At 33.5% G+C, this 11,802-nt stretch overlaps 2 non-coding genes across 2 annotated transcripts; both read left to right on the top strand.

Moving 5' to 3' along the window:
- The first annotated feature begins 4,928 nt into the window (after positions 1-4,928).
- TRNAG-GCC (transfer RNA glycine (anticodon GCC)) lies at positions 4,929-4,999 on the top strand. The gene has a single exon. It is a non-coding gene; the product is annotated as a tRNA-Gly (tRNA).
- A 219-nt stretch (positions 5,000-5,218) lies between these two features.
- On the top strand, positions 5,219-5,290 carry TRNAD-GUC (transfer RNA aspartic acid (anticodon GUC)). Its single transcript has one exon. It is a non-coding gene; the product is annotated as a tRNA-Asp (tRNA).
- The last annotated feature ends 6,512 nt before the right edge of the window (positions 5,291-11,802 follow it).

Genomic DNA, 11,802 nt, shown 5'->3' with positions numbered 1-11,802 from the left:
ATTTAACCTCTATGGAATAGTGAGGATAGAGGGTTGAGATTTATCTTAAAGGTAGTTATGCCCTTTTTACTTTTTAATTTAATTTTAAAAATGTTATAAAATCAATTTAGTTATATATATATATATATATATATATAAAATATTTTGACTATGAAATGAGTTATGGTTTTTTAGGCATGTGGTATTGATAATCCATGGTATTAACTCATGGTATTGTAACAAAGTCTATTTATAGGTTAAGAATATCCATCATTAAGAATCTTGTTGCATGCTTTTTTAAAATGTATATATGTTTAACTCATATATTAATTCTTTTTATAATAATTAATAACAATAATGATTTAAGAGAAACTTATAATTTAGTTTATTATGATTTTTTTAATTTTAATAATGTGACATGTATCATGGGATAAATGTTTTGATGTCTATCCATATTTAATAACCATTTAATTTATATATGTGCACTAATTATGTCCAAATCCAAATCTTTGTACCACCAAAACAAAATATTATTTAAATGAAATTTTACAATACGTTGTTAATTTTACCAGTCTCTGAAGCAAACTCTAGAACTTAGTTTATTCCCAATGATGTGGATGTGGAGAAACCTCCCACAAATTTACATCATCATTTAATTTGCACAACCAATACTTAGTCGATTATCCATTACGAGAATGGTATGTAGAGATTTAACACTTACCCATCCTCAACATAGCGAAGAAGACATAGTCTTATCGACCAAAATATATTTATTATAGTATTGCTAAAAAAGAGAAAATATGAAGTAGGAATTTCATATCATTTTTTAGGAAGTAAAAATATTAAAATTACATTTGGATGAATTTGTTTCTTTTATATAGTGAATACTATTCATCCTCGAAAATATAGAGAATGAAGACAAATTTTTACTAAATGAGAGAATGTCTTAACATGCATTTACATTTAAATTTGACATAATTATTGAAATCTTTTAATGGGAAACATCATATCATATTAACTTTTTTAACTAGATAATTGATGTAATTTTAGTCCTAATTATCTATTTTAGGCTTCAATTTCATCTTGCATTTATATATGAGTTTATTTCTCCATACTTGACCATACAACCCGATTAGGAATAAAACTAAAGAATTTAACATATGGGGATGAGAATTAACAATCATTTTGATAGTTAGGCTATGTAATCAACACAATCCATTATGTTAATTAACTTCTCCCAATATTCTTGTGAGACCTTAATACATTTGAACCTAGTAAAACTTAAGATTCTATCTGGGTAAAAGAGAATACAAGATAAACTAACCTACAAGGCTACAACCTGGGTATAACCATCTCTAAAATGATAATTTATAGATCCATGACATCCCAAGGGCTCTTCAACTTTATGACAACTTGAGGCATTTAGACTTCCCAGCTTGGTCATGGGCTATACTCCATGGCTATCTGAACCAATGAATATACCATATCCTTCTAAGATCACCACATAAGGAAGACCTCCAAGTCTTCCTAACCTAATTCATAAGTATATTTCAACTAATTCACTATTACAAATATCCCAAAAGAGATATTCACAATACCTCAATTTAAAATGCTCTAAAGACCCCAATTTAGTTTACAAGTTCATTAGTGGTCTTTCTTAACACCATAGATTATATATTTTGTAAAGACTCCTTCATCTAAGTTTTCACTTTAAAACATAGGTAGTTACCCTTGCATTTAGGTTGACATCATCAACTAGACACCTAAATTGTAAGCCACAAATTCAAGTATTCCTTTTTCTATCTGGAGTAGACCCAACTCCCGTGGTTGTGACTCATTAAGAGTCCCTCATAGCCAATTAGCCATTATGATTTTTTAAAAAGGGTGAGGGTTGAAATCCCGTGATTTCTCAGCCCTGGGTTTTCTTGCCAAGAGGTTTGTTACAACCATAAATAAAGCCTAGACAAACCACTAACAATTTATATGAGATCTATGACTAATAACTCATTGCATTAAGACAACATCCATCAAATACACATTACAAGTTCACATGCAAATTTAGTAGGAAGACACATAATATACATGGCCATAAATATCATTTATGTTTCATTTAACATAATTTACATTACATATTTGAAGTCCACAAGGGCACTTATATGATCAGGATACATCATTGCTTGCAATAGGGAAAATTTTAGGGGTGGAATTTCACCAATTAGCTATTATTTGGACATTTTTGAAAAAAAAATATTCGTCAATTTGGTTAAAAATTCACCTATTTTTCACACACACACACACACATGATTAAATGGTTGATATTCACACAATTTTACCAATTTTAATAGTAAATTACATGTTTTTTTATTGAATATTCACATATATTCTATATGTATGACTTTTAAAACTATAATAGTCACCCATAATACTAGACATAGGCATAATATTTGAATCCTTAAAATACGCTAGCTTGCAACTGATGAATGATGAGCCACTTCCCACCCAAAGGCTCAATTGTTTGTTCTATCCTTTGCAGTTAGCCACCCCCAACCTAGACCATGAAGCCATGAGCGAATTATCTCTTTCTTAGGAATTACGAGGTGGAGTCATGAAGGCCACTCTCCGTTATCAATATAAGTTTAGCAAGTTCCTTATAATCCCACTAATCCCATACCGTACACATATCTTATGGGTGGTTTCTTAGTTGTCTTGCAAAGCAAAAAATGATATCCCCTTCACTGCCCACTAGTTTCTTCGTGACCTCCCCTTTCTTAGTGCTTAGTGCCCTGCTTGGAAAGCACCTAGAAAGTAACTCTCTCTCAAACCACTCTCCTTCATCCACATAAAACTTAACAAGTTCCCTTTAAATGCCAAAGAGTTAAGAGCCTACACATGGCCATGTGTGGTTTCTCAGTTGTCTAGCATAGGGGGGTCCCCTTCACTACTAACCAATCTCTCAGCTACCTTCCCTTTCTCAATGCTCAGTTCCTTTCCTGGAAAGCACCAAAAAACATAGCTCTATATTACAACTAAGGTTTGGGACACCTATGCTTGATTTTGTTTGTTTAAAAATCTACCTATAAAATCCTCATGGTTTTCCCATCAACCAACAACATTTTTGACACAATTTCTCATTCAAATTTGGTCCCTAGACCCATTGGTGAACATCCCTTGCTTTCTGGAGGTGAGAATCATCGCATTATCTATCTTCTTTCCCAGGATTTCATGGATCTCTTTTTCAAACTTGTGGGTGAAATACAAATCCGTGGGCAATATCATAAGCTTCTACATATGTACCTTGTTGATACCTTGGTGTAACAGTTGGGTACAAATCCTAACTACTTCCATAATCTTGGAAGTTGGTAGTTCAAGTACCAAATCCTTCCTATTAACTATTTTCTTGGGACTTTAGTAATCTTGGATTTTCTAAATATTTGGCTGAGCCAATTAATTTATTGATGGGGATTATTTTAATGGTCTAAGTTCATTATCATATCCCCCTTCTGGCTTCCCACTCATGGCTCATGATTCATATCAATGCAATGCTCCACCTTTTCATCATATGTTTAGTATTTTACATTTATCTTGGTTAATTGTAGTTGTTCCATGTATTTAACCCATTTCACATCACAAATATTAACATAATAAATTATAATATCAATGGGGGGTTAATGGTTGGGGTGTTACAATTGCCTCTTCTTAGAACTATCTATAATAGTATTGAAATTTTTTATTAGATATGGTAAGCAAAATCAATTGCAATAATATTCTTCTACCTAATATTTTTTAGGAACACACTTCATTGTTAGATTTTCAAATTGCCTACACCATTGAGATGCATTAGACTATTTCGACTACACCACATTGCAAGCCTTTCATATTGGACTTTCATCCAAAAATCATCTTCAAACCATCACTTTGAGGGGATACTTCTTTAAATGGATCTCTTTACTTTTGTCTATTTAGAGCTTCTATTACAATATTATATTTGGTCAACAATGTTTCAAAAAGATCATGAAAACTTGTAGGGAAAGCTCCCTACACCATGCAATTATTTGTCTCCTAATCTACTTCAAACAAAGATTTGTTCCAACTCTTTAGTTCCATATGTCTCATTCATAAAAAAAGAACATGCTCAATTCATTGAAATGCAATATTATTTGTGCTCCTTCTGCGATACATAAAATGTCATTTTTATATACATACCTTTCCAACTTTTAACATATATTGCTTTTAATAGTAAAGCATAGAAGACCTTCAACAACTTTGTTCCATAACATTGCACAAGATCATGATAATTATTGAAAATTAAAACTTAATAAAAAAAAATCCGTAAAAGCTTTTCTAAATTTCCAATTGATGATAAAGTTTAGTCCCATTTATACAAACAAATATTTAAATATCTACACATCATATTTAGAAAAAAGCAGGTATTTTCATCGTCAAGACTAATACTAGTAAAAATTGCTTTAAAATAAAAAGATTCCGGGACAATTCAAATTAAGTAGATGCGCCAGTGAGCATTTACAGCAACACTTTCCACATATATAATAAAGTTTCTGAACAAATTCCAAATTCCAAATTCCAATAACAAGGGGAGGAAATGATGAGACAGAGTTGCATGTGTTATTGTATTGTATTGCATTTATTTTGTATCGTACGCCCTCAGCTCCCCGTGAAATCACATCTGAGCTCCCCGTGAAATCACTTGATTTCCACGTAACAGACTTCTTTCTTCATATTTTTACACGTACTTTCTTTATGAGCATTCATGTATATATATTCTTTGTATTTTCTGTATTACGTTTTTCCTTCCGGAAATTTCTTATTCTTTCGAAGTCAGCTCTACCCGTTGGGCGGGAAGTGGATATGTTTCACTTTCTAATGTGAAACCATAGAACCGAAGAAATAGTCTATAATAGAACGTAATTTAGAGGATTTGTCATATATTGGCACCAGTGGTCTAGTGGTAGAATAGTACCCTGCCACGGTACAGACCCGGGTTCGATTCCCGGCTGGTGCACCAACAATGCTTTCGTTTTGTTTTTCCTGTTTCGGTTTTGGGGTTTGTTGGTGCAAGGTTCATGTAGGTTGCTTTTGAAAATAATGCCCACTGCTCGTGATAATAATTTCTTATTGAAACTCAATGACAAAGAAAGCGGTACTGATAGCCAACAAGTCGTTTTTCTTCACTACAACTTATATTTCACAAAGTTAAGCGAGAATTCCTTTACTATCTGCTGTCGTTGTAGTATAGTGGTGAGTATTCCCGCCTGTCACGCGGGTGACCCGGGTTCGATCCCCGGCAACGGCGTGTCCTTTTCTGCGTTTTACGCGGTCCTTTGGCTAAGCAACAAGCCACAATCGCTCGCCAAATGGGCTTAATGTATAAAACCATGGCTTTTGTGCATTTATTCCAGACAAATATTACTTTTAATTTTGTTATTTAAAGTGTTTAAGGTCCAAACGACATTTCAAAATTGCACTAAAACATTGTGTGTGCATTATGTTGGGATGAGATTTGTAGGGTCTTTTTTTTTCAGGGCGAAAAAGCATGATGTATTTATTTGTAGAGTCTTTTTTTTCCAGGATTAAAAAGCATGATGTATTTATATAAGAAATATAAACAAGCATGAAAGTATATTCATTTGGAGTATCATCTGACTCATATAGCCCATATAGTGCTATTCCCTCAGAAAATAAAATATAGATTATATAAGTCTGACACATTAAGGCATGGAAGGAGAGTCTTTCTAGTATACACTAAAAATAGTCTTTTTGATCTAAAATGGTATATTGATTTTCACAAATTTATTTAAGACGTACTTCCATCATTTTTCCAAAATTTAGGTTAATTTAAGTGAATCTTTTGCGACCAAATATTGTATCTGGCTGAAATTATAGTGAGTTGCCATATTTAAGACTACGAAAATAGAGATTTTTATAAATTATTATTTATAAATTATTTGTAAATTTTACATTTAATAACTTAAATTCTGAGGGAAAGGCGTTAAAAACATCACTCTAAAAAAAATGAATGAGGATATACCTAAAAGGAATCATGTGTCATTTTCTGTTTCGAATCTTGTTGTTTAATCAGCTGATTTGTTCTCCAAATTCTTTTTGGGATATGTTCCCAAATTTTGTTACTCCATCCTGTGGATTTGCCTTTTAATTCACAGGGAAGCTCTCACGTGAGATAATCTTTAGAAACGGTCCTAGCAACCTGTAGATGTTATCTTTTTTGTTTGGAGGAAGAAACTAAATCACATTTTATTTTGAATGCCTTTCTCAAAGGGGGTAGGGAAGGAAATTTAGAAAATCATATGAAACAAGGCTTCTCGTATGTATGGGAACTTAGATGAAACCAGGCTTCTCATATAGGAAGGTCTCATTGTTATATTCAGATGGATTATATGAAATTGTTTCATGATCCGTGTACAGATAATTGGATCAAAACTTATAGATAATTGGATAAAACTTATTTTATGTTTTTTTAAAATATATTTTGCCAACTATTAAGATAATCTGATAACTGAGTAATTGACACAAACGGGCGTATTTCTCGGTTTCAAATACAACTCAAGGAATAGACGCCCCAGTAGAGTCTCTACTACTCTTACTGCTAAGCCATAAATTTTTAATATATTACTCTATTCTTGCTAAGTCATCTTACTCTCATTTGCTTAAGCATCTGGATTCCCTGAAACGATGATATTTTTGAGAACTCGCCTCCCTCTTCTCATCATGCTGCCATTCAAAGGTTAGTTATCTTGGAAGTTTAATTCCATTCTACAAACAAATCTTTTCAGTGAGTAATGTCAGACACACATTACATTTGGGCTTTTTGTTTTTTATGCTGCTGCTAAGAGGACCATTCTACAGGGGGCTGGTGAATCATTTATCTTTCAGAAACCCATTCCATCAAACAATTTTGATGGACCATGGCCTTAAACTTCTTTTGCATCATGCCATGGAGAGGGGAACTTCACATTTACATAAACAGGGTCATTATCAGTTGGTTATCAACGGGCTGACCTACACTTTCACTCTGCATAATTATGCATTTCAGCCTTTATTCCAAAATATAAAACATAACACATTACATTTTTCTCATCTCTCATTTGATCATGTTTTCAGCCCAGAGAAAGTGGGAAGCATACATCCTCTTCAAAGCTAGATTGCCGTTAGAGTGAGACATGTAAACTTTAAAGTACAAGAAAAATAGCAAGGCTCTCAATCAGAGTATCTTTATGAATCTTGGCTTCATCTGGCATAAAACTGATGGTTGGGTTTTGCAATGGACATCATTTTTATAATCAGGACCCTTTTTATGGTTATGGTTTACAAACAACACTACAAATTTTGAAAGATCTTCCTATGATATTATCTGATCTCACCTGCTAAGCTCTTAAGCATTTTGTTTTTCCCCTCTTGGACCGATTCTCCAAAGATTTATATCTTATCTGCTCTTTTTGACTGATAAACTGTCTGAGGCTGTATACTAATTGGAAAGGTAAAAGCATTTGCAAATTCTAATTTTGTTATATAAAATAAGATTGACAATTTATTTCTTCCTGAGACAAATTTTCTTTTATCTATTTTTTTAGGTTCTCACATTCGAACACAGCCTAAACTAATGGAAAATGCCATGCTGGTTCTAACTATTAATGCATTAAAACAAAATTGGCCTTGACAGTGCTCAAAAGAATATAGAGTTCAACACCATTTTCCTCGACAAATAGTCAACCTATATTCATCGTTAAAGTGTTGCAATCATCTCAAAATTATTTAGCAACTATCTACTTACTCAAGATCAGGGCATCCTGTAATCTAAGGAATTTGCAATTTTCAGATTCTCACCATTCTTCAGTTTATTCTTCCTTTGACTAGCCCGTTTGTCCACACCACCTAGATTCCTGGCGTTTTGATGTTGTAGTATCTTGGTTGCATTGTAATGATTTGAGTTCATGTTCATGGTATGTGATGTTTCCTTCTTTCACCTGATGGTCTTTTCCATGTGGCTATGATAAAGGCACAAGGGTGACAATGTTGGTTTCTAGTTTTTCATTATAATTATAATTGACAGTATTTTGGGTATGTAAATTTTGATTCCATGGTTTATGATTTGTGATTTTTTCTTTTTAAGTGGTGGACTTTTCCATATGGGTAAGATAAAGGGGCCATGATGTAATAATGTTGGTGTTTAGTTTTGATCTTTGCAATAAGTGGTTAATATGATTTGATGACAAGAATTGCAATAATTGTAATGTAATTGCAGCTCATACAATGAAATGTTAATGAGATATTTTTATAAACATCACAATGTAGTGCTAACGAGATCTAAGCGTAAACAATACAATGTTATGCTAATACTAAAGTATAAATGCAAAAGTAAAGTTGTTGAAAAGTATAGCTTGGGAGATACTCCCACATGTTTAGGGTACTTGATTTGTGAGGATTTGACCCACCTTGTGGGAAAAGTACGCAAGCTAGTGGGTTTTGGACCCAAAGTTGTTGGCTTGAGACCCAAAGATATTACTTGTTTATTCTATTTGTTGTGGAGAGCACCTTCGATGGACAAAGGGGGACTCCTAAGACAATTTTGGAGAGCTATAAATATGTGATACCGAGGAGAGTTCATTCAACAAAACATAGCAATTCATTCTTGTGATCAACATAAGCCTAAGAAAGGAGACGTTAAATGAAGGAGAAGTTGAGCTATGAAAGGGACAAAAGGAAGTTTGTTATGTGTTAGAAAATCAGAAAGGCAGAAATATTTTCTTATATAGATAATTACTTGTGATATCTTTGTGTTCTTATTAACTTTCTTATGTTCTTATTTTATCTTTGTTTCATCAACCAATCACCAAAACAAAACACGAAGATCAAAAACACCAGATGTAGACACTCAACCAAGGCTAAAACCCCTCTATAGGGGAAAACCCAGTGAAACTCTTCCACTAGCAAATTCAAGTTGAGATAGACCAAGACCCTAGACCAAAAGACCTTCCTCCTCCACCAAGTTAGCCTTCCAATATGATTCAACAACCTTCAATAGTCTCTTCTTGTCCAACAACTACAACCCAACAACTCCAGAATTTCGGCCCCCAGCAACTCTAGAATTTCGGCCCATATTCAAAACTGCAATTTTGGCCTCTCCAACAACTTAGTAGCTTCACACGTGAGAGAGAGAGACAATTCCGACTTCTTGTGCTTGATAGAGACCTCCTCCTTCACTAGTCCTTTCATGTTTTTCCTTTGAATTTTGCACCTTTTTCTTGTCCTAGATATTGCAGATCAAACTTGATGAGTGAGTGTGTCAAATGAGGTAGAGTTGATGCCTTTATAGAGGAGATCATGCCCCTCAGTTAGGTCAACTTGTCTAGTTTGAGGCCGACTAGGTGGAGGAGGCCTCAAAGACTTAATTTACATCAAAATAAATTTGTTTCTTAATTGACAATGCCCAAGAAGGGTCTATTACATTATGACATGGACAAGGAAACTTGACATAAACCCTAGAAGCCTACAATGGAGGCTTTAACTTATAAACCATTGACCCAAGCATGAAATTTGTGGTTTAATAAGTCAATTTCTTTAATTCTTTCTTTTGACAAATACATTACATCATGACTCAAATACAATTGTGAAGACCGACACTAATTACATTCTTTAACACTCCCTCTTAACTAGGGAGGTATTCATAATTACATATATACAAAGGTACATGGAAGATCTCAAAATGATATGCTCTATGAAGAGTCATAGGACACACAATGCTAAATATTAGATACTTGACCAGGGTACTCTAATCGGGTGGGTCTAAGATGGACTCAAGCTTTAGCCACTATAGGTACCATTGGGCTTTTAAGCTCTACCATCAACCCAAAGATCTAGGTGTGTATCCAAGATCAGAGCTACATGGCCAACGCCACCCTCCCTACTTCGGGATCTAGGCATCAACACATAGGTCGGCCAATTGTCCTCCCAAACATCTTGCCATAAGATGCTTCATCTCTCCTAATCAACTAAATCAGATATATTCATCAATCCACGCATGCTTCAAACGTTCAACCTTTTATGGAGAGATCCTGCACAATCACAACCCCAATCAGTAATCAATTTTCCAATATATATACAAGTAACCACAAACCTTCGGGGTCTTCAATCATATTGATGCTACTTATATCATCATCAAGTTATCTAAATACAACTTGTCAGAAGCTTTCTTCTTTCATTTCTTTAACAATACCAGATAGTTTCAGTACTCTTTAAGTCTTTTTTAAATCCATTCGTAGTACTTTCCTTCTTTGGTTTCATTCTTAATTCAAGGTATTCATTATGATTGTCATAATATGCCCTCCTTGTCAACTGGGGAGATATACCCTTTCTTCTATCCAGGCTCCCTCTCAACTTAGGCAGATCAACAACATCGAATATACTTCATTATTTCTTATGTCATCTAGGTCATCTTGATCATCATCAGTCTTATAGCTTCCTTCACCATGCTTATCATCATCTTTAATTACGAACATCTCCAACATCTTGAAGATTATGCACTTGCAAAAATTTAATAAATATATAGATGCATGAAGTTAACCATATCAAAATCATGTCATTATAATGGAAGCATCAAATCATTCAAGCTTTAGGCATCAAATACCTAAATCTAGTTAGGTTCATAATCAACAAGGGTCATATCTTTTATATTCTAGACTTCAACTTCTTACTAGGGTTTTGTCATAAACCCTAGGCTCCATCTTCGAGACACAAAGCCTTAGATATCAACAATTTAATCAAATAACAATCCTACTATACATCTAAGGTTTCAACAATATACTTTTAGAATTTACATGTCAAACTCTACTAGGGTTTGTTGCAAACTCTAGATATTATCATCAAAGCTAAATCGTACGAATAATTGAAAACAATATCATCATGCCCTAGAATATCAATGTCTACTAGGGCTTTTTTATATACCCTAGATTTCATTAACTATAAAAAATAACATACATGTGTATACATATCTAGGGTTTCATTATCATGTGCTAGCATCTCATATCAATATTCATACCTACTAGGTAAACCCAAGACACAAACATCAATAGAACAAAAAGTTATATATCCAATGATTTTGACTAGATTAGGGTTTCAGTCATGCAGAAGAATATACACCTAAGGTTTCATTACTAGGATCTTACTATAACTATGGAAAGGGTTTTGTTCATAAACCCTAATTCACCAAACCCTATAGATCTAGGGTTTCAATATATAACCTAGACATTAACAACAAACCCTAAAGGACAAGGGTTTTTATCATAACATTATCGAAACCCTAAACTTCAAAAGAATAAGATTTCATCATATTTTCTATACTTTATCAACAACTCTAAGAAGACTAGGGTTTCATTATTCAATATTGACATACCCTTAGCATCACGAGGCTAAGGTTTTACAATGAACCCTAAGGGTTAGGGTTTCACAAGAATGATCAAATGAAAAAGTAATGAGGGTATATTCAATCTAATGATTAATCACCCAAACAATAATCTTTGTGATTCAAAACCCTAGACATAAAGATGTCAGTAATATAGAGCAAATTTTAAAAGGAGTGATCATACAATTTGTATGAAGAGAACCTTGTAGCAAAACTTGTAATGTAAGACATACCTTGAGTTGTTCTTTAGAAAACCTTGTAGGACATCAATTCTTAAAGGGATTCCTTTGCAACATAACTTCTCTCATGCTTCAAGTATTTCCTTTGAAGTCTCCTCCATAACCTTTGTGTATTCTACAATCTTTCCTAAAAATGAAAATACAAAGAAA

Source organism: Pinus tabuliformis, chromosome 6 (genome assembly GCF_031772625.1).
Source record: "Pinus tabuliformis cultivar Carrire ecotype Pingquan chromosome 6, CPIR1, whole genome shotgun sequence".
Taxonomy (NCBI): domain Eukaryota; kingdom Viridiplantae; phylum Streptophyta; class Pinopsida; order Pinales; family Pinaceae; genus Pinus; species Pinus tabuliformis.
This window is presented reverse-complemented; position numbering and strand designations above follow the sequence as displayed.